Raw genomic sequence first — 25,984 nt, 5'->3', positions numbered from 1 at the left:
AGTTATACGAGTCGTCAGTCTAGTGTCAGATACGAAGTTATTCAGCTCAACGTGCGGAAGAAAAATATCCACATTCTCACACATCTGCTTATTGCTAGTAATGTTTGAATGAACGACAGCAATAGTAGTAAAACAATAATATCGTTAATAATAATACAAAAAAAAAAAAAATTCACAATAATTGCAACAGTGTGAGCAATAAATGTAACAACACTAGAACTGGAAAAGTGTGCAAAAATATTACGTAGTAAATTGAAATAAAAACCAATTTTAAAAAATCTAAGCTAAACACAAAGTGGAAGTAAAATTCAAAAGTAGCGCCACGCCAAGCCGTTACAAAGTGTAAAAAGTTTACAAAATTAAAATTAAAAATTTACAAAAATATTAAAAAATTATAAATAAAAAACTTTACTTATTAAAAAATCCATATATGTATACTTTATGTGTTAAATGTTTACACTAACTGACAAACAATACAATTTTTAGTGTTTTAACAAAAATTTCAGCTAAAACAAAGTAAGCTAAAATATTTCAAACAAAAGTTATTTTTATTAAATAAGTTTATTTATTGTGTACCAATAACATAAAAAACAAATTAAATTCATACATAGTGACTTAAAAAATATTAAATTTAGAACTGTATGCGGCGTAGAAAATTTTAAGTAATTAAATAACTTGAAAGTAATATTTTTTATTAAAAAATAAAAATAAATAGAAACAAAAACGAAAAATTAAAAAAAAATAATATTTATATAAAATTAAAAAATAAAAAAATAAAATTTTATAATAAATTAAAAAATATAAAATCTTCAAAATAAATTAAAAATTACAATAAGATTAAAGTTGCATATAGTGTAAAACTTTTAACTTATTTAATAAAGAGCTTAAAAAATATTTTTTATATAAAAATAAAATTGAAAATAAAAAAGTACTTTTTATAAATAATTAATATGTTTTTTATAAATTTTTTATAAATATTTTTTTATATAAAAATAAAATTATAAATACAATAAATTATTGAAAAATTAACAACATACATAGTTACCTATGAACGCAAAATCAAAAATAAGGCAACAACAATTTAAACACTATACCAAACACCAACAAAAATTTGTGCTGACTTTTAATAACCCATCAACGAAGCCAAGCGACAAATTATTTTAAATAATAACCCAAATACGTACATTTAAATAACTGCGTTCAATTTTATTCAACCACAAAGAGTTTATGTAGGTTTTTATGCTTTATTTGATGCGCTTCAGAAGCAATTATTTATGCTTTTCTTATGCTCCTAGAAAAGTTTCTTGCATGTTTGCTATTTGCTTAACCAAGCGTTGTGTCGGTGCTTTGCTAGTTTTCTAACGGTATTGATGTGGTCTTGAGTTCAGTTTAAAAAGCAGCCAACTTCGCTACGCTCGCTCGCATATGTGTGCGTGTTGCTGTAGCAATTTGTGCGCCAATTGATTACCCTGCTTTGTTACGGTCAAGCGGGAATACAATTCAAGGCATAATTAGGGATATGGAAATGCAAATCATAATTAGTTAGTAATTACGAACACATATATACATTTGTATGTATGTACATATGTATATATACTCGTACATATGTGCGGTAAGCGTAGAGTTAACGATGCGAAAAAACTGTAAATTATGAGAACATGGTAAACAAAGATATAAAACATAAAAGTTGTGTTTGAAAAATACGATTTTACTACAAAATAAAATATTTGCAAAGCAAATTTAAATGCTTTTTCAACAGTTCACATTTGTATAATAAACTAAATTGTTTCTGTTTTATGTAATATGCCAAATTTACAACACACTGTGGCATATTTGCGACAACTTCAATGTTTTCAAAAGTAGTATAACCTCAAAATATGTATACAAAAACACATGCTAAAAATTTTAGTTCTTCGAGCTTAAACTAGTCCTATGCATAAATGAATATTATGGTTACATAATTAATTAAAAGCATAAGAATAAAAATTTAAAGCAAAATATAAATAAAATATAATAAAATTTAATAGCTAATATTTTTTTTTCAATATACTGATTCATTATTATTCAAAAATATAGATTTCTCTTCTGTCTCTTTCCCCAATCACTTCAGTTTAAAACTGCATTTATTTCCTACAATTAACCATCATTTTTCTCAGTGTATATTAACATTTCTCAACACAACTCATTTAACTCATCATCTCTAAATCCACTTCGGAAAATAGCCATATTTAATTACAACTACTTGCATATATGGAAAACAACGCCCACACCACTGAGACGAAGCGAACTTTCTTAGCAAAATATTAAGTTTTATAAGTTTCTTGACTGCGTGCGTTCAGCTTCTTTTGATTCAAATACGTTAACAATTTTGTAGAAATATAATTTAAATGAGAAAGCCGCATAAAGCTGCGAAAAAATCGTAGGCAAATCAAATAAGTCATTAGCGTGAGGCAAAATAAGCTATCGAACGCTCACGTTTGTGAAAGAAAAAAAGTTATTTGTATATACAAAAATGCATATATAGGTGACACATGCATTTACATCAGCAATAAAAGTACATGCGAAATAAATATGTGTTTATTTTAAGGTATTTGCATTATTTTTTCATGAAATGTAAATGCCCTGAGAGCAATTGTAGAATATAAATATGTATGTACTTGTTTATAAATTTGTTCCACTGTGCTCGCTGAAATTTGGCAACAGTGCTAGTTGTCTGAAATGTTAAATTTTTATGAGTGAAATTACTAATTTTCACTAATAATATCCGAATTTTTAAAGATACTTAGTATCAAATCTCTCTTCGCAGTGCTGAAGTCAGTATTAATGATTAAATATAATGTTATTTATCCCTAACAACAAGCTCACAAAAGAAAAAAAAATGTCATACTAGTTTCGTTAAATTTACCACTTTTGTTCTTAAAAAAATATATACATATATATAAAATAAGCGTTTGAAGCTTTTTCGATGGTGAACTACTTATGAAGTTTCCGAAGTTTCCTACAACGACTTTGTATTCATATTTGATTATTACTCCCACAAATATTTTCAAGAATACTACCGAGTTAACTGTCTTTAGTCGATTATAAATTCTGGACCGTGTCTGTTGCAAATAAGTAATTGTCGTCGGAATGTGCTCAATTTTCATACCATTGGCCGCTCAAGGCCTCAGCTGTTAAATAAAGTCGAAGAAACAGCTCATCGCAATTAGCTGAAATTTTAATATAATTAATTTTAATTTCTAACAGAATTACAAATTTTTTAGAGCTAAGTTTTGCGATTAAAGAACTAATAATTTTTAATTAAAACTATAATTAAAAATTTAATTTTTAATCCCAAAATGAGAATTAAAAATTGATAAAATATAAACAGTCAGAATGTGCAGTTTACTGACTCTCTCTCTAGAATCTGGAAGATGATGACAACATTGCTTGCTGTCATAAATATTAGTATAACAATACAACAATCAAAGGTCTCTAATAATTATCAATGGGAGAAGGGTGCTAATATAAAATTAAAATTGTCTAACTGTATATTTAATAAATATATTTTCTAATAAAATTCAAGAATTGGGCTGAAAAATAATTTTTTGTACACTTGTGCATATTAATGACCACCCTAATGTAGTGTCAAAGTCAACTCCCAACTCCTAAGCGAAAAGGAAATAAATTAATAAAATAATAAAAATAAGTAAGGTATATACGAATACTTATATATGTATATACTATACAAACTAGAAGTGTTATTTCGAAATCGTGATCGCGTGCAAAAACGGAGCAGAAAGCAAATATAATGTGAAGCCACACCGGTTGTTGGAAAAATTATTTTTTACTCTTGTTTATTGAGATAAAAAATGTTTAAATAGAATTTCATGTTCAGCAGAAATAAATGCATATAAATAAATATATATATATATATGTATATTCTTACTCATGTAGTATATACATGTACATATATAAAAATATGAATGTATATATAGCACCCGGCGCGTTCTTATGTAATAATAGTACTTCGCTTTCAAACAAACGCGGATTTTTAATGGTCTAGACTTGGCTATTTTACTATTTTTTCTTCTCAGTAGTAATATTTACATATACAAAAAGACTTATATGTATACATACATACATATGTATATGCGAATATGACTATGAATTTTATTTTAAGTGCGCGCCTGCTACATATGTGTCTGAGTTTACTGTTGAATAATTATTATTCTTCTACTTTTTTCCATAATGCCACAATCAAGTAACTAACGGACGGTCAGTTGAGTTGAGAACGACGCAATGTGGAAGTAATTAAGTCTTAATTAAAGTAGTCAGCTACACAGACATGCGCGCACACACACACACACTTGAATGCAGCATATGAAGCATACATAAAGCTTTGCAGAAGTATGCGTTATATACAGCTTTTTTGTATGTATGGATATATGTATATATGGGTGTGTGTGTGCTGGCTGTACATTGTCCGCAAGTAAGTGCTCGCATTCGCACAAAAGTCGAACGGAAGGCGCTTGTGGAGAAACTCATTGAATTTTATGAATTATAGGCAAAACCCATAGCACACAGCATAGTTTAGCGTGAGATACAGTAATAAGCTGAAAAAGCGTGCATGTACATGAACTTTTTATGTACTTCAATATATGTATTATATACATACATACATGCATGCATGTGGTCAATAAAGCATATGGCTTACGAGCTCTAGCGCTAAGTAGCGTATATTGAGGGTATATAATAAAACTTACATTGCATTTATTTACTTACCGGCTGATATTATGACTAAGTCATATTAAGCGGCATTAAAATTCGTTGCGCTGACCCGTAAATGAAAGTATTTATTTGAAAGGCGCCTAGAAGCTGACTTGTGCTATGCAAGTAATGTCGTCATCCTAATGAGAAACATACATGAGGACCAGTTATAGTCTACGAAAAATAATCAAAATAGAGCTTTTTAAATTTGGCGGAGGAAAGGATCTTTTTTTAAGTAAATGCCGGAGTGAATGTATTTTGGTTATTCACACTTCGCTTTCAATGTTAATTAAGTGGTTTGGATCGATTTTTTTCTTTAGTTTTAGAAAAACTAAATGTGGATTTAAATTTGAGATGGACAATCTCTTTTCCCAATGATTCTTTTTTGTGCTCAATATGAACTATTAAATTGAAAATTCGCTTAGATTCGTAAGACTACGTCTATTTCGGGAAAAGTTAGTAACTAACTGCTAACCAAATCTCACTAATTTGTCTAAAATTATTTTCTGACCCTTTTAGAACTATTCTTCTATAGATGTGTCTGGGAACTTAAATTATTTTTTAGTTGATCATGTGTACATTGCAATACTGACCTTTGTTCTTGGAGTTTTTTTAAAGATTTTTTAACCAAATATAAACTAGTCAATCAGAGATTTTTCTCTGTGAATCAATTGACTTGTTGCTGGACTTTTATATTCGTCTAGCTTGTCTACCGCAGCGCTTAGTTGAATATCGGGAGAAGGAACAAGTGTAAAACAAGAAACAAAATAACCGCTCATGACAGTTTTCTTGAGTTTATCGAGTTCGTTCTTGCAAAAAATTTCATATTTTGGTATCAGTCCCTCGAGGACCAAAACACAAAACCAAAAGAGGTTATTAGATACAAAAATAGTATTAAAAACCTCTCTATACATTTCTACCGCGCATGAGGTTTGAAAGCATTCATTACCATCAATTCCTCCATGTTTCAGTTGATAAAGAATTTTGCATTATAAGCTCGTAAAAAGTCCGTTATTCCATATTATTGATAACTTTTCTCTTACCATGCTGAATGTTTTCAAGTTAACACTCACTGAAATTGCACAACTAGCATAAACAACAATTTTCCAAATTTTTTAAATTAGAGAGAAAAGATAAAAATTGCAAAGATTTCAGCACAAAGGCATCCTTTGCAATCTAAGCTTGAATGAAAATTTACGCCGTTTCAACAATTTAATGCTGCCTCGATTAATTTACCGTTACACAATTGCATTCACTTAAACAACAACCACATCAGCAATTCATTGAAGCTGCAACTTGTCCGCTGCTGCCATGGATAACTTTCCGGCTAGCTGAAATCTTCGCCATTGCAGCAAAACTTTTTCCTTTCGACATTTCCACGCGCAAAATCAAATGAACTAAATTGCCGCAAAAGTCGAAAACGCGGCAAAAGTACAGAATTTCCGAAAAGTAAATGAAAGGGATGAATTGCCAAAGAGTCTTCGACGCGCCAACTGTTGGGACCATTTAATTTTCGAAGAATTTGTATGCCTTTCCGCATTCCTATACTTGTGTGTGTGCAAGTGTTTGTTTTTTTTATAATTTTTTAGTCAGATAGCTACACAATATATTTAAGCCAAGTTCGCCAGCATAACCGCAGGGCAAGCCGTTAAGCGGCCTGGGAGTTAGCCAGCTGGCCGTTTGAGCAGCGGTCACCGCCGCTCTGCCCTCCTTCTTCCGCTTTGTCGTTTTGGCATTTCGCTTCGCGTTCTCACTCTATTCGGTGGCAGCTGTTGGATTGACGGTAAGCGATTGCCACGACTTATACGAGTGCATGTGCCTCTCTGACTCAATGTACGCAAGTACCTGTTCTTTATATGCCCAGTAGGGTATTCTATGAGATTGTTAATGCATTAAATATCTTATTATATCTGTATAACTACTTTTAGTGTGAGCACTTCCCTTAATTACCGTAAAATGAATAGCATTTTTGCACTTTAGAAGACTTTTCACATATTCTGAGAAAAAAAGAAATCCTTATTTCTTCAACAAAAATAAAAAGGTAGTAGTGTGACATGATTTCTTTTTTAGCTTTTTTGCTCTAATTTCCATTCAATTAGTTTTATTATTTTGATTTAAATTTTTTCTAACCTCTACTTTTCCTACGAAGGCATTTGTAAGCATATTTGCTGCTCTCATTTTAGTGCTAATCCTGTCAGCTGTTTTTTTTTGCTGACATTGAAATCTCGAAGTTCCAATTTGCTTAGCCAACTTAGCTTATAGCTTTATTTTATTTTTGCATTGTATGCCGACTTCGTAGATGTCTAGGCATTGAAAAGTTAGCAAACCTCTCAATTTAGTAGCTAAGTCTCAACAAGAAGTACGCAATTTTTCATTTAAGTTAATTGTAATTACTTGTCTTAAAGAAAGATTTGATCTCAATGCCCTTGTCGTGGTACTTACTTATCCGTCTTTGCCATTTAAGCCATCTGCCCGTTGTTCTAGTCGGGCGCCCACTAACCACAATAGGTATCTAGAAAACCTCTCGGCAGGCGCATACCTTTGCGCTTGTATTTATGTATGTGATGGCACTTTACAGCTATTTATCACTGTTTGTGCACAGCCTCTCAGTTTTTGTACTCACCTCAACAGCTGGTTCGGTAAAAACAGTTAAACATCTTCAGTCACGATTATTTATTGTAGGAGCGATTATAAATTAAATATATTATATACTGTTATCTAGTATTTCAATCAACTCAAAATTTTAATCTCTCTTTTTTCTCTGCTAGCATGAACCCCTTTTTTTTCTTTTTTTTCATCAACCTTCCAAAAAACACACCTGTCACTAGGAAGTTCCAACAATATATGTATTCCGTTTTGGATGGATATTTGACTAGATTATTTTTGGCCATGAATAGCCTGAGTTCATTAAGTCATGTAGGATCAGAAATTGCACCTAGCATTATTTGAATATTTACCCATAAACTTGTGTTTAGATTCATTTTAGTGGTTGGCATTTAACCCTGCTTTCAAATATGGAGTTTACCGTACATTGTGCTTTTCTTAACTCGCCTTAACTACCACTTTTTTGGGGTTTTGCCCATTTACATCGTATAGAAAGCTGAGACCTCAGCTATACTTAACTGAAACCTAAAACCCGAGTTTGTAGCAAAAGGTGAGTGTACCACAAATTGGTCGGATAATATATGTATATAGAACGAAAAACATATTGCTTATGGCAGCTATTAACGATTTCATAAAAAAGTATGTCTTCTACAGTCAACGCAAGGTTTGCATGGATATATGTAAGTGCTTCACGCTAATTTCGATATACTCAGATATTTTTCTATTGAAAAGAAAAAATCTATATACCCTTTTCGTGGTATAAAAATATGTATATTTCAACAGAGATGCGCATGAATCTCTTAGAACAAATGGTGAAACTTAAAAAGCGGCTGATTACCTACGTTAGCACCATTTTTTTCTGAAACTTAGTGAGTAATGAAAGGATGAGTAGATATTGCCTTACGATTGAATTCGTCGTAGCTTCCTGTTAGGGCGCTTCGGATTCAACTCACATAACCTCTACCATTACAATTAAGCCAATATAATATATCTTTATATTATATACATATACACAGATATCTTCTACAAATTGCCAAAATTCTGCTTCTGAAAATATTACACAATATAATTGGATTTATCATGTAGTTCAGAACAAAAAAAAACAAAAACAGAAATATTTCGGGATATTAATGCGACACACGTCGTCATTGGCGCTGTGATTGCACACCATTACAGATTTATGGCATTGTTTTAAATTCACTCAAATATGCGTATATATATGTATATGTATGTGTTGGTATTATCTTTAATGTGCGCCTAATAAAAAAATCGCGCACGTAATGCGAGATCTTGACAAATTTGACACTTTTACTTTCAAGCGTAAGCTGCTATTATTGGCTGTTGTTATTGTTTTATTGTTGTTGTATTATAAAGAAGTCAAGCAATTGTCTGCTGCTTACTTGTGCAGCGCGTACAGCCACCTTTTGCGTTGTTGTACAACAAGTGTTGAATATTATTTTTATTTGAAGAAAATAAAATTTAAATAAAAAACGAAATATTTTTGTTGGACATGCTGTTGTTGCCCATAATATTTGTGTGTGCAGCAGCTAAATGAGGTAGCAAATGGCTAGGAAGTTAACCAGTTTCTGCGCGCCAATCAATTAGTAATTAATCAGACGTGGTTTGGCAAGAACCGGTTGCCGTCGTAACTGGGCTAAGGCGCTCGACGGCCACAGTGCGGGAAACGTGAACTTGTCTATTTTCGGTGGTCGTGCTGATTGTCGAAAATATTGTTTATATGCACATTAACAAAATATTAAGCATAATTTCAAGTGATTTGTGGCGTTTGTGTGAAATATTATTTATACACAATAAACAATTAAATGGCATATATGAATGCACGTTTGACAAGACAAGACAATTAAAGCAAATAACATGTGAATGAAGGCGCTTGGCCAATAAATGTGCGCGCAAATGTTAAATAATAATAGAAAATATTGAATGATAATAAAAAATATTAAATAATAATAAAATAATAAAAATATTAAAAAAATAAAGTAAAATAAAAAAAATTAAAAAAAAATTGAAAACATGAAAAAAATAAGAAATTGTAAAAATAAAATAAATAAGTAATAAAAATTTTAAATAAAAAAAAATAAAAAAACAAAAAAAATAAAAAACATAAAAAATAAAAAACATTAAAAAAATAAATAAAAAATAGTAAAAATAAAATAAATAAGTAATAAAAATAATCAAACAAAAATTCAGATAACAGCACTTTTCAATAACGGAAAATTCATAATACCGCTAAATAATTCCTCAAAATCATCAAAACTTTTCAATGAATTTAAGCGATTAAGTGAAAAGCAACACAAATTTTTGTTGAGTGTTAAGAGATTGCGTGAAACTTTTAAAAAATTCTAAACTAAATGCTTTATTTGGTCGAAATTAATATTTTTTGTTTCTTTCTATTTTCAGTTTCACACAATTTTACATTTCAATGTAAAGAAAAATCAATATTCAAATTCATCAAACTATTAATGGTCAGCGTAAAACATACCTAAAAACAACTTAATACCAAAAACTAAGCCAAGCTTAAGAGTATTTAGTGCATATTGTGATAAATAGAGAACAAGCGTTAAGTGGAAAGCAGAAAAATTTGCGCTTATACAATTTTCGGAAAAGCTGAATATTAAAGGAAATAATACAAAAAGTTCGGTTTAAGTGACACACAAATCGCTGCACGGTAAAAAACGCAAAGCAAAACCAAAAAGCCGTAAAACAACTATTTGAAAGTGTAGAAAACTCATTATGCTCCAAGTGGAAAAAAAAAATAATATTTCCAGATAATTAGTGGCAAGCCAGTGATGCAAAAGGAAAAAATACTTTAAAATTATCAGCAAACAACAAAAATAGCAAAAAGCATATTAAGAAAAAAATTTCTTCACAAAAAACAATATTTAGAAACCAAAAATACCGCATACATACAAACTTTTCAGTGTAGTGTAGTTGTGTATTGTGTAAAAATTAAAGCCGATTTGTGGAAACTTGCGCGCATTAATTGTGAAAAATTTGCGAAACCAAATTAGTAACGCAAAGCCAAACAACAAAACAAAAATAAAAAAAAATCACTAAACAACCAAAATTTAAAATACAACCCAGCAGCGCTATAAAAATCGTGAAAAGTTTAACCCCTGAAAAATAAGCAATCGTAATATAGCTTATTGGAGTACGCATTTATTCGAGCATAAATGGTAAATAATTTATTTGATTAAGCTTTAAAAAAATATAAAAAACTTTTGCGCTGATAATTTTGTAGTTGTATTGCTAGCTGAAAAATATCGTGTGTACATACATACATACATATATAACGTGACTACTAAAAGCGACTAGTCATATGGAGTACGCCACCGATTGGATGCTACACATGAAATTTAGTTAGGTTATGTTCGAAAACTATTTGCAATTTCAATTAAAGACAACTTTAGTATTTGGTATCAAATTGCAGCGCTGAAAATGTGGTGAAATGGTTATGGCGGTGGTTATGCTCTGGATTACAGAAGAATAAAATATGTATTAGGTTGACATTATATGTAAATAATGACTACATTCGCTACTATTGGGTAGTCGAAAAAATATTTTCGTATTTCTAATCAAATTTTAACTTATCTTTTTATATTTATTACAATAAATAAATAAAAAAACTAATATGTACCATTTTGGCCGACCACTTTTTGCCATTTTTCCGCTAGAGACATTATTCCATCAGTGTAAAACTTTCTTCAGTGTAAATCGAAATTTCGAAAGTTCCAGAACGAAAGCTTAAAATCTCACCTTTCCAGCACTTTATGATATGACACAATGTGATTGGTAGCGCTGGAGATATACGACTGCAACGATATCTGTTGACAAAATACGAAAAGACTTTTTCGACTACCTAATATTTAGTGTGACCCTCCAAAATATCATAGATTTTCGCGATTTTTTTTTTAATGTTGAAATAATTTAATTTGTCCGATTTTTTCATAAATAAATAAATTCATGACGAATATAATATTTATTGGGTGTATAGTAGTTAAATAAATTGTTGAAATGGCACGTAAAAAAGAAGGACCTCGATTGCGGCCGCAATTTTGGTATAAAGCAAAAATTTCAAAAAGATTATTAATCTGTTGGAAAGCCGCGTTCATGCTATGAAAGCTTGTTTTGTTTTTTGAAATTTGACAAAGTGGCGGCGGTCTGAACAAAAAGCATCGAATTTGGATTTTTTTCGACACTTTTTCGAAGAACAAAATAAGAAGATTTCAAAAAGAATAACATAAAAGCTTCTATAGCGCGGTACTACTACTCTCAAGAGCACAATAAGTAAATTGTTTTCTGTAACTCGCCTTCGACATTATTGGTGTTTACGAAATGTTCGTGTAACTACAAATTTTGAGTTGTGTTGACAATTTTTGCCTTTGACATTAAACACTACAATCAAGACAATACTTGTACATTTCGTTTAACTCGCCTTTGAACCGCTGCTTTCCAGCGATTGTTATTATTACTTGTTTTTAACGATTTTCGAACACCTCATGGTATATTAACCCAACATTAAATAAATTTTTTTTTTTTTTTATATAAACTCAGATTTTATGTCAAACAAATTTTTGTTTTTTTTTTTTATAAAAACTCAGATTTTATTGTTATTATTATAAAAGAAGTATAAAAATATTTAATTTTCCTTCTAAGTTTTCGCCATCAAAAACAATTTCAAATTCCTTCTCTCTTATAAATATCTAATAATGAGTAAATATTTAACTTTTATAACAAAAAATCGTTATCTTCGTGCAGTTGGAGATTGAAGTGTGAGGCGTAACAGCGGCAGTCAAAGCATTAGTTTATTTATTTATACTCGTACATAGCTAGTATTTGTTTATAAATGAAATAATGGAACCAAGACTGAGACCGACACGCCGTCACAGTGCCTTAGCAAGTGTTTCTCTGTTTACATATATTAAAAACAACAAATAAGTACAAACACATGTAGGTAGATACATGCATAAATACATACATACGTTGAGCATATATAGCAGTTGTGGACAGTCACTGGCTCACTTGCCGGGTTGCAATGTTTTGCGTCTTTAAAAAATCTACAAGCCAAGTGGGTGAACAAGTGGAGCTCACTTTTTCGGCGCTGAGTACGCCCGTATATATGTAAGTGTATATACATATATTTATAAATTGATATATTTATATGGGTGTGTTTTTCACTTGAATTAGTACATTCAATAATTGAGACCTTTTTTATGATATTTCAGAACTGAGCGCATTTTTGCTATACTAAAATGGGGGTTCCTAGGCTTTGTGAGCCGATATGAAAGCGACAAATGTCTGGTGACGAGTTTCTATATATTAAAATATATTCATTATGTATTTATATATATACATTATATACACTCCTCAATATATTGATATACATGTATGCATGTATGTATGTATGTATGCTTGTATGCAATGCTCGTAGTTCACATTAATTGACTTCGTCAAATTAAACAATTTTCGCTTTGCCATTTTGCTTTTGTTAGCCTTGCTTGCTCTGTTGCTTTGTGCGCGTGCATTCTGAGTGAGAGTTAAAAAGCTGATGATAGGAAATACATAAATGAAAAAATTGAATTGTAAAAATTATTGGCCGCCAGTGATCATGAATCGAATTAATTGAAAGAAACTGGCGAATATTTCAGGAAAGAGTGTGGTTTTACTTTATCTTATTTCTATACGTATGGATAGTGTATATACTATAAATCTAAAAGCTCGAGTCATAAATTGTCGGCCACATACATACATTATACATACTTATTTTATAGATGTCTGATCTGATGAATTTCCTTGGAGATTCTAGCGTAACCCTGGCTAACACGCTTTGCAAAATCTTGTGAAGATATCTTTACTTTGATTGATAAGTTTGTGTAATTTTTACATATGTATGTACATAGATATGTATATTCTTCTCTAGTCTCATCAGCTCATAGTGATATATTGTATCTATGTGGTTTTAAATATCGTGGGGTAAGATCGTTGTCGCCACGTACTCACCTGAAAACACGATGACTATTGTTGTAGTCTAATATCGGCGTTTCCAACAAATACCTAGCTTCTTGGAAACAAAAGTGTGCAAACTTTATGAACGAGATCTCAAAAACTAACAGACTAGTTTGCGTATATACAGATAGACGAATGGACATATGTACATACAAATGTACATAGGGACGTCACGCTGATCATTTACATTGTCTGTACATACATAAGTACTTCGTATCAAAGGCTACATGATCAGGATACAAAATAATGGTCAATAACTTACAGTCCTGTAAATTTCTCAGAAAGTGAACATTTTTTGCTGTTTTGTACGATATGAGTGGAATAGATAATATATTTGAGTGTAACTAAAGAGTGTTTTTAATCGAGGTTTTGAAATTTAAAAAAATGTTTCGAACCAATATTAGAGTCAAAATGCGCATATTCAAATATTATATATTTACATACATAAAAAACCTTCCCTATGCATATAGTAAAAGTACTTTTTTATTTATAGACTTTGAAAGCGAATTATTTTTGGCTTCAAAAACTTTCTTTTTTACTTTTGTTACAACGGTATCCTTATCTAAACTAACATTTTTTTGCCTGTAGTATATGCATTTCAATTAGTTAACAAAAATTTTACGCTTTTTGGTGGAGCTTATCAGGCTTATTGAGTGTAGCGATAAGATTTGCCGACAACAACATTAAAAGCATATGAACATATTTGCATAGTTCAGTAAATAAAAATAAATTACATTTGGGACACATTTGCAACGGTTCATATAAACAGTTATAAATAAATATAGATTTCTGTTCATAAAAATGCGGATTTTCAACTTTTTTGGAATTAAGTGTGGATTTTCGCCTGTTTGCTAAAAGTAAAATGTGTTCTAGTTTGCACTGATTGCTCCTGGAATTTTCTGAAAACCATTTTAAGTGAATAAATAGACTGGGCGTTGTGATATTGGCGAAAAAAATGTGATTCGCTCTTAAAACACAATATTAAAATGACTACGTATTTGAAAATTTCTAGGCTAATATTTGAATGAAGATTGCTGGACTAACAAGTAATAGATAAATGGAATTTTCAACTGAAATATATAATAATAATAATGATAATAATAATAATAATAATAATAATAATAATAATCATAATAATAATAATAATAATAATAATAATAATAATAATAATAATAATAATAATAATAATAATAATAATAATAATAATAATACACAATCATTTCCGATAATCTCAAAATACAAATTAACTACAACAAACCCAAGAAAAAACGTTAACTTCGGCTGCACCGAAGCTAATATACCCTTCACAGGTGCATTTCTTTTAGTAACTATGTGTTCAGTTTCTATAGAAGCTATATGCTATAGTAATCTGATTTGAACATTTTTTTCGGAGATTATATTATTACCTTAAGCAATAATCCATGTCAAATTTCGTGAGGATACCACGTCAAATGCAAAAGTTTTCCATACAAACCCTTGATTTCGATCGTTCGGTTTGTATGGCAGCTATATGCTATAGTGGGCCGATCTGAACAATTTCTTCCCATATTACATTGTTTCTATGAACAATAACTTATACCAAATTTCGTGAAGATATATTGTGAAATGAGGAAGTTTCCCATGCAAGTATTGATTGCAATCATTCAGCTTATATGGCAGCTATATGCTATAGTTAACTGATCTGAACATGAACAATAATCTATACCAAATTTCGTGAAGATACCACGTCAAATGTGAAAGTTTTCCATACAAGAACTTGATTCCCAATCGTTCAGTTTATATGGCAGCTATATGTTATGGTGATCCGATATCGGCAGTTCCGACAAATGAGCAGCTTCTTGAAGAGAAAATGACGTTTGCGAAATTTCAAAACGATATCTTAAAAACTGAGGGACTAGTTCGTATATATACAGACAGACAGACAGACAGAATCGACTCAGCTCAACATACTGATCATTTATATAGGTACATATATCCGACCTGGTCTACGAAAAGGGGGCTAACGTGCGAAAACTAGTTTTCTGGGAAAAAGCTGTTAAAAATAGTCGTCAGTTTCTCGTTATCTCATTAATTGTTCTCCTTTTTTTGACACCTAAGCCCCCTTTTCGTAGACCAGGTCACATATACTTTATAGGGTCTCCGACGCTTCCTTCTGGCTGTTACAAACTTCGTGACAAACTTAATATACTCTGTTCAGGGTATAATTAAAATCATTACCAGATGTTTATAAATTGGTCTAAAAAATCACTATCGATTTAGCTAAAGTACCGATAAAAACGGCGCTAGTGACTAATGGGCGAAAAGTAAATACATTTGTATATATGTATGTACATATGTACATAAGTAGATTTGTATACCCACTCGTATGCATGGCAAAAGGAAATCACAGGTTTATCGGAAGCAAAGTGTTTTTTTTTTTTGTTTTCCAAAAAGCACCGCTTGAGATAAGAAAAAACGTCAGCTAGTGCGTTCTTTTTGAACATTTTTTCACATGGCACACACACTCACACACAAGTGCATTGTATCTTAATTCATTAAGTCAATGCATTCCATATAAAAGCAAATAGCTTTTTTCGGTTGAAGTAAAGTACATACATATGTGTTGTGGTGATTTCAGGTAAGTGTGTGTGTGTGTTTGTGAGCTTGCGCCTGGCGCTGGGGGTATTACGATGACGGGCCGTAATTTGTGGCCAACGTCGTTATCTCGTTAAGGTTTTTCGAGTACTTTGACATTATTTTTGTGTTGGAGCACAGACAAGTTCTGCTGAGCAGTCACAGTTATCATATTTATTTGCCTTTTTATTTGTTTATCGTAAATTTTGCAATGTTTTCCTTTTCGTTTGTAGATCTAGTTTGCGTTTGTGTGAAAGTGCAATATTTGACTTATCTACAAACTATAAATATATACATATAAAGCTGATGAAAAGTTATCTAATTTTACTTCTGATAAATTGTATACCCTGAACAGGGTATATTAAGTTTGTCCGAAAGTTTGTAACACCCTGAACGAAACGCCGAAGACCATAGGAAATATATGTATGTGTGTATATTTAGTGATCATGGTGATGAGCTGAGCCAATTTCGCCATGTCCGTCAGTCTGTCTGCCTGTATATACGCGAACTAATCACTAAATTTTGGAGATATCGATTTGTAGTTTCGCAGACGTAGTTCTCGAACCAAAAAGCTGCTCATCTGTCGAAGCCGGCGATATAGGATCCCTATGACATATGTATACTTATGTACTTACTTTGCTGCCATACAAACTGAACGATCGGTATCATAGACTTTTTTGAAACTCCTTTTATTCCACTAAACATATTCACGAAATTTTGCATAGATTATTATCTAAGCCAACGTTATAACATACGAAACAATTTTCTTCAAATTGGACAACTATATCAAATAGCTGCCATACAAACTGAACGATAAAAATCAAGTGTTTGTGCAAAATAAAGATATTCTATGAAAACTTCATTACTTGTGAATGGTATTGCAGCTTCAGTACAAAAGTAGTTAAATTTTTTTTCGTTTATTATGCGTTTATGACAATCATTCCCTTCAAGGAAATAAATTTTAATATTTATGCAACACGTCTGGCGGCTTAACAGCACCTATTGTTAATTCATGTTAACTTCATGTTAATAGCTCAGCTCTGTTGCAAATTTTCAGTTTATGTAATGTTAGTTACTCTGCTCTATAAGGAATTACATAGTCACCATTCTGTTAGCTTCGCTTTGCTCTTCTTACAGTTGTAACATTCCTACCGCCGAAGAAGTTAAGCTCCGTTGATTCTGCTTATCATTTTAGAGAGCTTTAGAGCGATAATGGAAAAGATAGTTGACTTCGAGGTATACACCCTTTCTTAAATATATTTTTTTCCATGAAAATAGCAATTTTTTACCGTTATCGCTGTGTAATTTTAATAAATTCAAATACCACACAAATATGAAATATTTTTAGACTGATAAGACTTGCCATTTTATTTATCTGTTTGACAAGAAAATCGCTTCTTGCATTTTTTCATATCGGCTCTGTTGATTTACTTACGGTTGTTTGCATACACACACATATGTAAGTTTGCTGTGTGTTTCTTTAATTGTACGGCCACACGCAGTAAACCCCAAATTAGTCGCTGCCGGCATGAAAGCACACACACACACACATACACTATTTTTCATTTGTGAACACACACATACAAAACCATATCTCGCTTGTAGTTATGTAGTTAAGCATATGAGTACAAATTTTATTGGAAATTTTCTGCGGTTAGTTGTTAGGTCACACACATTTGGTTTATTTTCTTTTAATTCAATTAAGCGCAATTACTTCCACAAATGCCACACGCACATACATACAAATTGACTGGCAATAAATTTTAATTGAATTTCGTGAAATTTTTCTCAGCCACTTTTTGTAATTGCTCACATGCAAGCGGTTTCTTGCTTTTAAATTTTTTCTCTCGTCATTGTTCCAACCGTTTGCCACACAGCAATCACATAATATACTTGTATGTGTATTGTTGTGTACATACATATATAGACATTGAATTGATTGATGTGAACGTGTTGCCGCCAGTCACAAGCTTCGACCACGGCCCATCAATGACTAACTTCGGGGGTTACGTCCATTTCTTCACTCATTCCATCGATAAGTTTGAACTACCATTGCATCGGTGACCTTTCATAACACATACCACTTGCATATTATCTTATTTTCAATTATCATTTACTCTTAAAGTTGTCATATTTCTTTGGCTCGGCGCGCGTTGACATCTTTCCGTGTGCCTTGCGCGAACTCCAAGTCAAGTTAAGTCAAATTTTATCATTTGATCTCTATGATCTTGACAGCGTGTTGTCGCTGCTTTTACTGTTGTTGCTGTTATTGTACAAATATTATTCTTGTCAATGTGGTTATTCACTTTATTTCCTCAAGTGTTTACACAGTTATGCCGAGTATTCTTGCGCTCTACTTCCAAAACCCTCTTCACCCTTCAACCCGCCGCTCTGCAGGCAACCCACCGCTTGCTTAATGTTTGTGATAAATTGCTTTTGCACGCTGGCAACAATTTGGATATTTTCAAACGATTTTCACATCATTGGCAAATACACATACATACATATATACTTACGTACAATGGTTATCTTGTAACTGTGTTTGTACCGTGTTTCAACTGCATTGAGAGTTTAATTGACTTTGCATTGTTTGGGCGTGAATTGAGTTCAAAACATGGGTCAATCGAATGAATTGCTCTCTACGGCGAAATGTGCATTTCAACCCACGTGTGTATTGGGTTGTGGAAATGACTCGTAAGTCAGCTAAACGCATATAAGGGTCAGCATGATTGATTGCCTGATAAGGTTAAAAACATATTAGTATTTGTAATGAAAATTTATGCACAATTTTATTCAGTAGAAAATTTATATAATAGTTATCCGATACTATAAAATAAGGTTGGATATATACAGAAGAATGTAGCCGGTACTTTGAGAAGTTGGTCTATTTTTATTGGAAACTTTTACTTTATAGAAAAACCGCAATATCATTATTATTCAGAAAGAGCTATATACCCACAACGGCTTTATTTAACTTTTCTAGGTAATTTTTATGGTACCATAGGCAGCTTTTGCTTCAAAAACTATCTCAGTCTCGGCAACTGCTTCCTGAATGTCTATAAATTCTTGCCTGCAACCTTCCTCTGGAGATTTGTGATTAGGAAAAAGTTGCTGAGGACAGATATGTAGAAAACAGGGAATGCAAAAGCAATTCGAAGCTCCATTTATGAAATTGCCAGAGTTATATCTCAACACAGAGTCTTCTTGACACTTCTAGGGTCATTATCAGCCATCTGTCAGTTAAGTTCTGGTTAAAATATAAGGTTATTTACAGAAAAAACGTGTCTTGGTTAAGTTAACCAGAACTTAACTCCTAGATGGCTGCTGAAGAGACATTGATAAAACAACGCTTAGAATGTTTGCTATCTTGCTGAATTTCAACTTCAAACATTTTTTCCAAAATCTTTTTGTGCCGCTTTTTCGGCTGTTGGGGCTGGCGCCATTGTTAGCATTTGTTATATAGCCTGATTGGAATTAAGCAAACCATCTTTTGTATTATCTACGTGCCTTTCTAATGTGCTGGCGGCCTCATTTTTCCTCGGTTACTACGAACGTTTAACGTAACAAAAACACTTGGACTTCGAGAATTGGTATTAATTCGAACGCAGGCTAACAGATATGTATGTTCTGAGCCTTTGTACCTTACAAACCATTCGCTAGTCTTACCATCGGAGATGCTGTTCACATTACCGAAACTGATATTAGCCGTCTCAACAAATTTGTGATAGGTTGAGCAGTTTGTCGCGCTGTAGGGGTCTTATGATTCTGTTCTAAGCTGTCTAAGTGAGTTCCTTCTTAGGATTGATCTCTTAACTTAACGTAAAGATCATAAAAATCACTTATGTTCTACAGATACAACTTTAAAAATTAATATGAATGTTTCCAGAAGTACTTTAAAGTATATAAATATCATTTTACATACATACATAACTTACAACTTCTCAGTGTGTATATTTATTATTACGCCAGAGGTCAGCGCTGTAACTTCCGCTACAACCTTTACTTTTTTATTTTCTTTACATTTCTGTACTTGTATTTTTTACAGTTTTTCCACACATTTTTGTTTCATTTTTTACGCTTTAACTTTTTTCTCATAACAACTGATCACCACCTGACAAAATTTTTTCGTGCAACTGTCAACTGCGGAGCGCACAACCGGCTGTTGTGGAGCGGAATACAAACTTATGTATTTACACATATGTACATACTTTTATATAAATGTACAAACATACATATGTATACAATATGTGTGAAGAACAGTGTCTATATTTCTTTAGCAGCCGCACCGCCAATCAACGAACCGGCTAACAAGAACTGTCGCCGCCGAGCATTTTGATATGATATTTATTTGCTAAGGTGCGCAAGACCATGCATGTTTGTTTGTTTGTTTGTGTGTGTCTTTGCTTAACATTGCAACCCATTTTCTGCTGAAATGTAGTTCAGTGCCCTTTGGTGTTTTGGTGCTCAAATATGCTCAGTGTATACACATACATATACATATATATAAATATATAATGATAAGTTCATATGTGCATTGTAAACACTACTAAAATATGCGACGAATGCTATATAAATACTCTATAACTACGTACCTCAATTTATAGCAAATATTATCAGCTGTCGACCAAACAACTCGGCGCATGCATCTATACCCAATGACGTTGAGTGTTTGACAGTTATAAATGAGTGTGAACGCCGCACACCTACGCAGGCGCGTTTATTGGTATATGTTTTGTAACCACCACCGCTTTCATGGCAGTTTATGCAACTCCCTGGCTCATTCGCACATTTTAAACCTCTAATGCACTTAATGTGCCTCTTGTGTATGTGTGTATCGAGCCTATGGGTGTGTGTGCGCTTGGTTGTTCACACTGTTATCCTTTTACCTTTAGTCGGCTAGTTGATGGGCTTGGCTCGTTCATTTTCCGCACATTTAATGCTAGCATGCAACCTGAAAATTAGTGGCAAGTAGTTTTTTTTATGGATGCATGTGTTTTTATCATGCCACACGGAGCTTTGGTCGAAGTTGTGCGCTCCAAAACCGCTTGCCTGCTAGGTCCTGCCTTACCTATGTTGTTCCGTAATCAAAGCACGTATGAACAGCGGAAGGATTCGTGCCGAAAACTACAGCTTGTAGGACTATTAATGGAATCGAAACACTTCTTGCAACATATTCGAATTTTATAGGGTGTTTAACAAAGCATAATAATCACAATCTAAATAAAAAACATTTTGTACTTAGTAGTACTGGTTGGAACTGAAGTAGTTATGCTTAAGTTTTGTGCAATAGTGTTAATGTAAGGCACATATGGCCACATGGCACGCCGTGTGCAACAAAAGTGCTCATAAAAGCGGCGCGCCCCTAATTGTGTCCGTTTGTTAGTGTGCGTGTCGACTGATGTTAAAGTGTGCGTGTGTGTGTCTCGAAGCTAGTGTAATTACGCCATATCCTGACGTCCTGTTCGTGTTTGTTTGCTGTGTGCGGTCGATTTTCTAATTCATTGTATTTTTTAAGGTGTGTCACCAACATTTGAGTGATATACATACAAACAGGCATAAGTATGTATCTCAGATAGCAAAAATATAACTTTTGGGGGAGTAAATAATCAGTTTAAGCCATATGCTTGATTATTGTCCTTAAACAAACAGTTCTGTATTGTTTTTTTTGCCATTTGGGTAAGAACAATGAACCTTATAAGAATTTTTCTAAATTTTTCTGAATTTTTGAAAGGCGACTTCTAAATGACTTCGCCTGGAAACTTCTCCAGCTTTGCAGCTGTTTTCCACAACATATTTCCACTTTAAGTTAAAGGATCTTTATCTATACTGTGACTTGCGTATTTTTTTCGAGTTCGAACATAATTCCATTTTATATTAAAAGTTTCGTTTAAAGCTCCTCCAGTTTCAGCTGGATGTGATCCTTTTGATGTTTCTGTTACCACTTGTTCCGCTACATTCAGCCGATCTAGCGCAAAGAAGTCTATAGACTTCACATAAAAAGTGAAAAACAGCTTCAGATAGATTGTCGTTGAAAACAAATTTGAATTCTGAACAAGCTTATAGCTCAAAAGCATTATTTTCTAAGGACTGCTTCACTGATTTTTCCTTAATGTATGCGCAAACCTAGAGATGTCACGACTTCTGCATATCCTGGTGTATACGTACCACACTAACAACTTCTACATCATTTCTAAAAAAGTTTTAGTCAAATATTGGTATTATGTTTTGCTGGAAAAACTTGTAAAAGCTTACTTGTGACTCAGCACGTCCTTAAGAAAAGTGACAAGCAATCCAGTTTATAGCCTTACCAATTTACAGCTGATCTCTACTGTAAATGCCTCACTCATACGAATTGACTTCTCAGCTTAAGTTAAGTCGAGTGACTTGATCCAACGAGGCAAAGTAGAATAAAAAGCGAATATGTGCCCTAATAAACAGTTTAATGGGAAAGGTGTGTGAGATAAGGCAAAAGCTACCACTAAAGGTTGGCCATATCGGGAAGCACAATGATGTATAAACCACCAACCCACCCCGAATACTGGTGAGCGGTGGCACTTAGCACGCTCATCAATTGCACATGACGGCGGTGAAGACCAACAATCGGCACGTTGACAACAGCGAGCAGCAACAACCCGCCACCGGTGCCAAGCATAACGCTGTGTTTGGAACCTAAGGTGTATGAGGTGCATAAGGCAATGCAGCCGTCGGCAGCTGAAGTGGAGCAGCTTCATCCCCTCCGCAGTTGTGGTGACAAAAGATGAGTCTTGCAAACTAGTTCCTTCAAGTGGGTTGTTAGCCGAAAAACTGGCACACTGCAAGACGAGAACGATGGCGAAAGAAAAAAAGAACAACAACAAATGCAAGACAATTGCAGGATAATAGCGACAGGACATAGGGGCCCACACAAGCGTATGCCAACCGCAGTGACTTGAACCCCCTGCCAACAGAGCTCGTTCCATTTAAAGCCCGCTTACATATCTACATACGAGTATGTGGTTGCGTGGGGGCAAGTGCGAGTGCACTGGCATGCAGCACTGTATGTGTTCATGGGTGTGTGGCTGTGTGCGTGATTTTCGTTGCGGTGGCATGGAAGCAATTAATGCTGCAAAGGTGTTGCAGCAGACCGGAATGCGGGTAGCAGTGAGCACAAAAAGAAATGCATCGACCAAAATAGCTACGACACAACAACATGCAACCACAACAACTATGCGGTGGCAAGGTGGGGAAAACAGTTAATATAAACGGTTATTTTAAGCATCTTCTGCTCATCCTTGTGACGGCAATTTAAAGTTTTCCGCTTAAAAGCAAAGCCAACCACAGAACACAGAAAAGGCAACAACAACAAATGCACTTGCATAGATTTCCTTACGTTTAAAGCGAGTTCGAGTTGTTCGAGTAAAATGGAAATTTAATGACAGAAAAAGGCAACGGGTGAAATTTTTAATAGTTGCCAGAAGTTTGTAATGAATTGCTGCCTGCACACTCAACCGGTGAGGGTGATTTACGGAGTTCAGAAAATGATTATAAAAACAAAGCGGAAATTAAAAGTTCATCAGTGTGCTGGCAGAATGCAATTTGCTTCAAAAGCTGTTGTTGTGATTTTTTGAAACTACTATTAACTTTTAAATTTTTTAAAAACAGGAAAAATAAGTGACTTACTTTATTGGTTTGCCGAGCTAAGATGTATCTCTTTCAATAAAATTGATATATTTCCTTTCTCATTTGGTCATTCCGAAGCAGAGCTGATATGCATCCAACTTTCTGTTTTCAGTTCTAATGTTACTTTTCATCGTCTTTCTTGTTGTCTTATTAATAAATAACAACATTCTTCTCTCTTTAGGAGCCGGTTTTATACTATTATCTACATCTCAACTTCACTTTACTATTTGCTCTCAGCAGGTTGAACTATGATACGTGGATGAACGTCGCTCTTCATATCGATTAAAAGTTCTTCTTTCATTTTTGCAATAATTAAGCTTTGAAAGACCCTCCATCTAGATTTATATATAATGGTTACGGCCCTCTTTCTCTCAGATTTTTCCAAAATTCCTTATTTTTGTATACCAATATTTTCATAAGGTAGCTTCAAGTGCTTTTAAACTCTCGATAATTTTCTCTTTTGCGCTCTTAAATCTAATAACGGCTTCAACGACCATTTGTAGAGGGAGAATTGTTATTCTGATCCGGATACACCACTTTTCTTTAAAAGCAATGTAATAAAGAAAAATAAAATAAAAAAATAAAATAAAATAATATAAAAAAATAAAATAAAATAAAAAAATAAAATAAAATAAAATAAAAAAAATAAAATAAAATAAAATAAAATAAAATAAAATAAAATAAAATAAAATAAAATAAAATAAAAAAATAAAATAAAGTAAAATAAAATAAAATGAAATGAAATAAAATAAATAAAATAAAATGAAGCAAAATAACATAAAATAAAAATAACAAAAAAATAAATAAAAATTAAATTAAAATTAATTAAACGAAATAAAAATAAAAATAAATACAAAAATTAAATTAAATAAACAAATAAGAAAAATAAAATCAAGTAAATTATTACAAAACAAAGGAAAAATTTTAATTTGAGTTTAATTTGGCGCCTTACTGTTCGCCTCTCACTGCTATTAGCTTACTTTTTCAAACTTCTATTTTTGTATTTTTTTCTCTCGAGTAAATTACTAGCAATCGCCTACACGTATATACAACTTGCCAACACACAGATAAATATTTACGTGTTTATTTTTGTGTAATTTCTCAGCTTAAGCTCGCCTTCCATCCATAAAACGATAATAAAAACGCTTTTGAAAAACTTAGTTTCTTATTACATAAGTAGAAACACCTACACAGACACACAAATCGGCAGATGATCGAGTGATTTTTCAACTTTTCTATTAGCGCAGCAGCGGAAACAATTTATCATGTGTAGGCTTGCATAACAGAACACAAAAAAAAATGTAAATAAATTATAAGCTGAACAGAAGACGCCTCAGTAGAATCAAGGTTTCAACAAATGGCGCACAAAAAGCCTACATTTCTTTAAGTTATAAGCGCATTAAGCGATGTTTGTGTGTATATACCTATTTCGTTATAGATGTATTAGTAAAATATATTAGGGTGAGACAAAATAAACGAAAATTTTTTTGCTTCGTACATTGAAAAATTGGTTGAAAGGCACTTCTGAGAAAGGCTCTCCAAGTATGAGCTCTTAATTGTAACGAGAAAGTTGTCTGCCTAACGGTTTTCTCCGCTCTACTATAAGGCGAAAAAAGTTGTCGCTATTTTTGACCCACCCTAATATACCATATATGTATTTACTTACGGTATGTAGAAAAACGTCTGTACAAAGCATTTTTAATCAATGCTTTTTCACCTGTGTAATTGTCAGACAAATAAGTGTTGCCACCAAATGATTGATTTGGTGAAGAAGTTCAGCTCATTTAACCTTGCATAATAATGCACAAAAATTTCAAGTTTTAGTTCGATATTAATATAATTTTTTTCTCTATATTTTCTTTCAGGTGAGTGACTCATCGGTTTTATATATGAGAAAAAGTGTAAGTTTAACACTAGAAAAATGTCGAAAACGTGGTAGACCGAAAACTATTGCGCTTTGCATATTAGTAATAGTAAATTTTGTTATCGATAAATTCTAAGGATATACATATATTTTTTTGGCTCTGTTTTACTTTTGTATAACCAAAGCAAAGGAAATGAAACCAAAATGCATTCAGTGTTATGCACTCTAATAGAGTGCATTTTAATGTCGATATGAGTTATCGATATATTCTTGTTAATCGATAAATATCGATAAACTTTTATACGAATGTTATAAGACTTTAGGTTCAGGGAATATAGAAATTTTCAAAAAATATACCAATTTTTTTTCAAGTCATCGATAGAGAATTTATTAACTTCTCGAGTAAATTTTTCATCTCACATACTTATTCTCCGCTCTCCATAAATTCTTAAAATTTCCAGTTATGATGCT

General features: G+C 32.5%; 1 long non-coding RNA gene across 1 annotated transcript; it reads left to right on the top strand.

Moving 5' to 3' along the window:
* Positions 1-25,862, top strand: LOC126750764 (uncharacterized). The gene is made up of 3 exons (XR_007665813.1): positions 1-516; positions 9,772-10,547; positions 25,515-25,862. It is a non-coding gene; the product is annotated as an uncharacterized LOC126750764 (long non-coding RNA).
* Positions 25,863-25,984: the final 122 nt, after the last annotated feature.

This window comes from Bactrocera neohumeralis, chromosome 2 (assembly GCF_024586455.1).
Source record: "Bactrocera neohumeralis isolate Rockhampton chromosome 2, APGP_CSIRO_Bneo_wtdbg2-racon-allhic-juicebox.fasta_v2, whole genome shotgun sequence".
In the NCBI taxonomy this organism is placed as follows: Eukaryota; Metazoa; Arthropoda; class Insecta; order Diptera; family Tephritidae; genus Bactrocera; species Bactrocera neohumeralis.
This window is presented reverse-complemented; position numbering and strand designations above follow the sequence as displayed.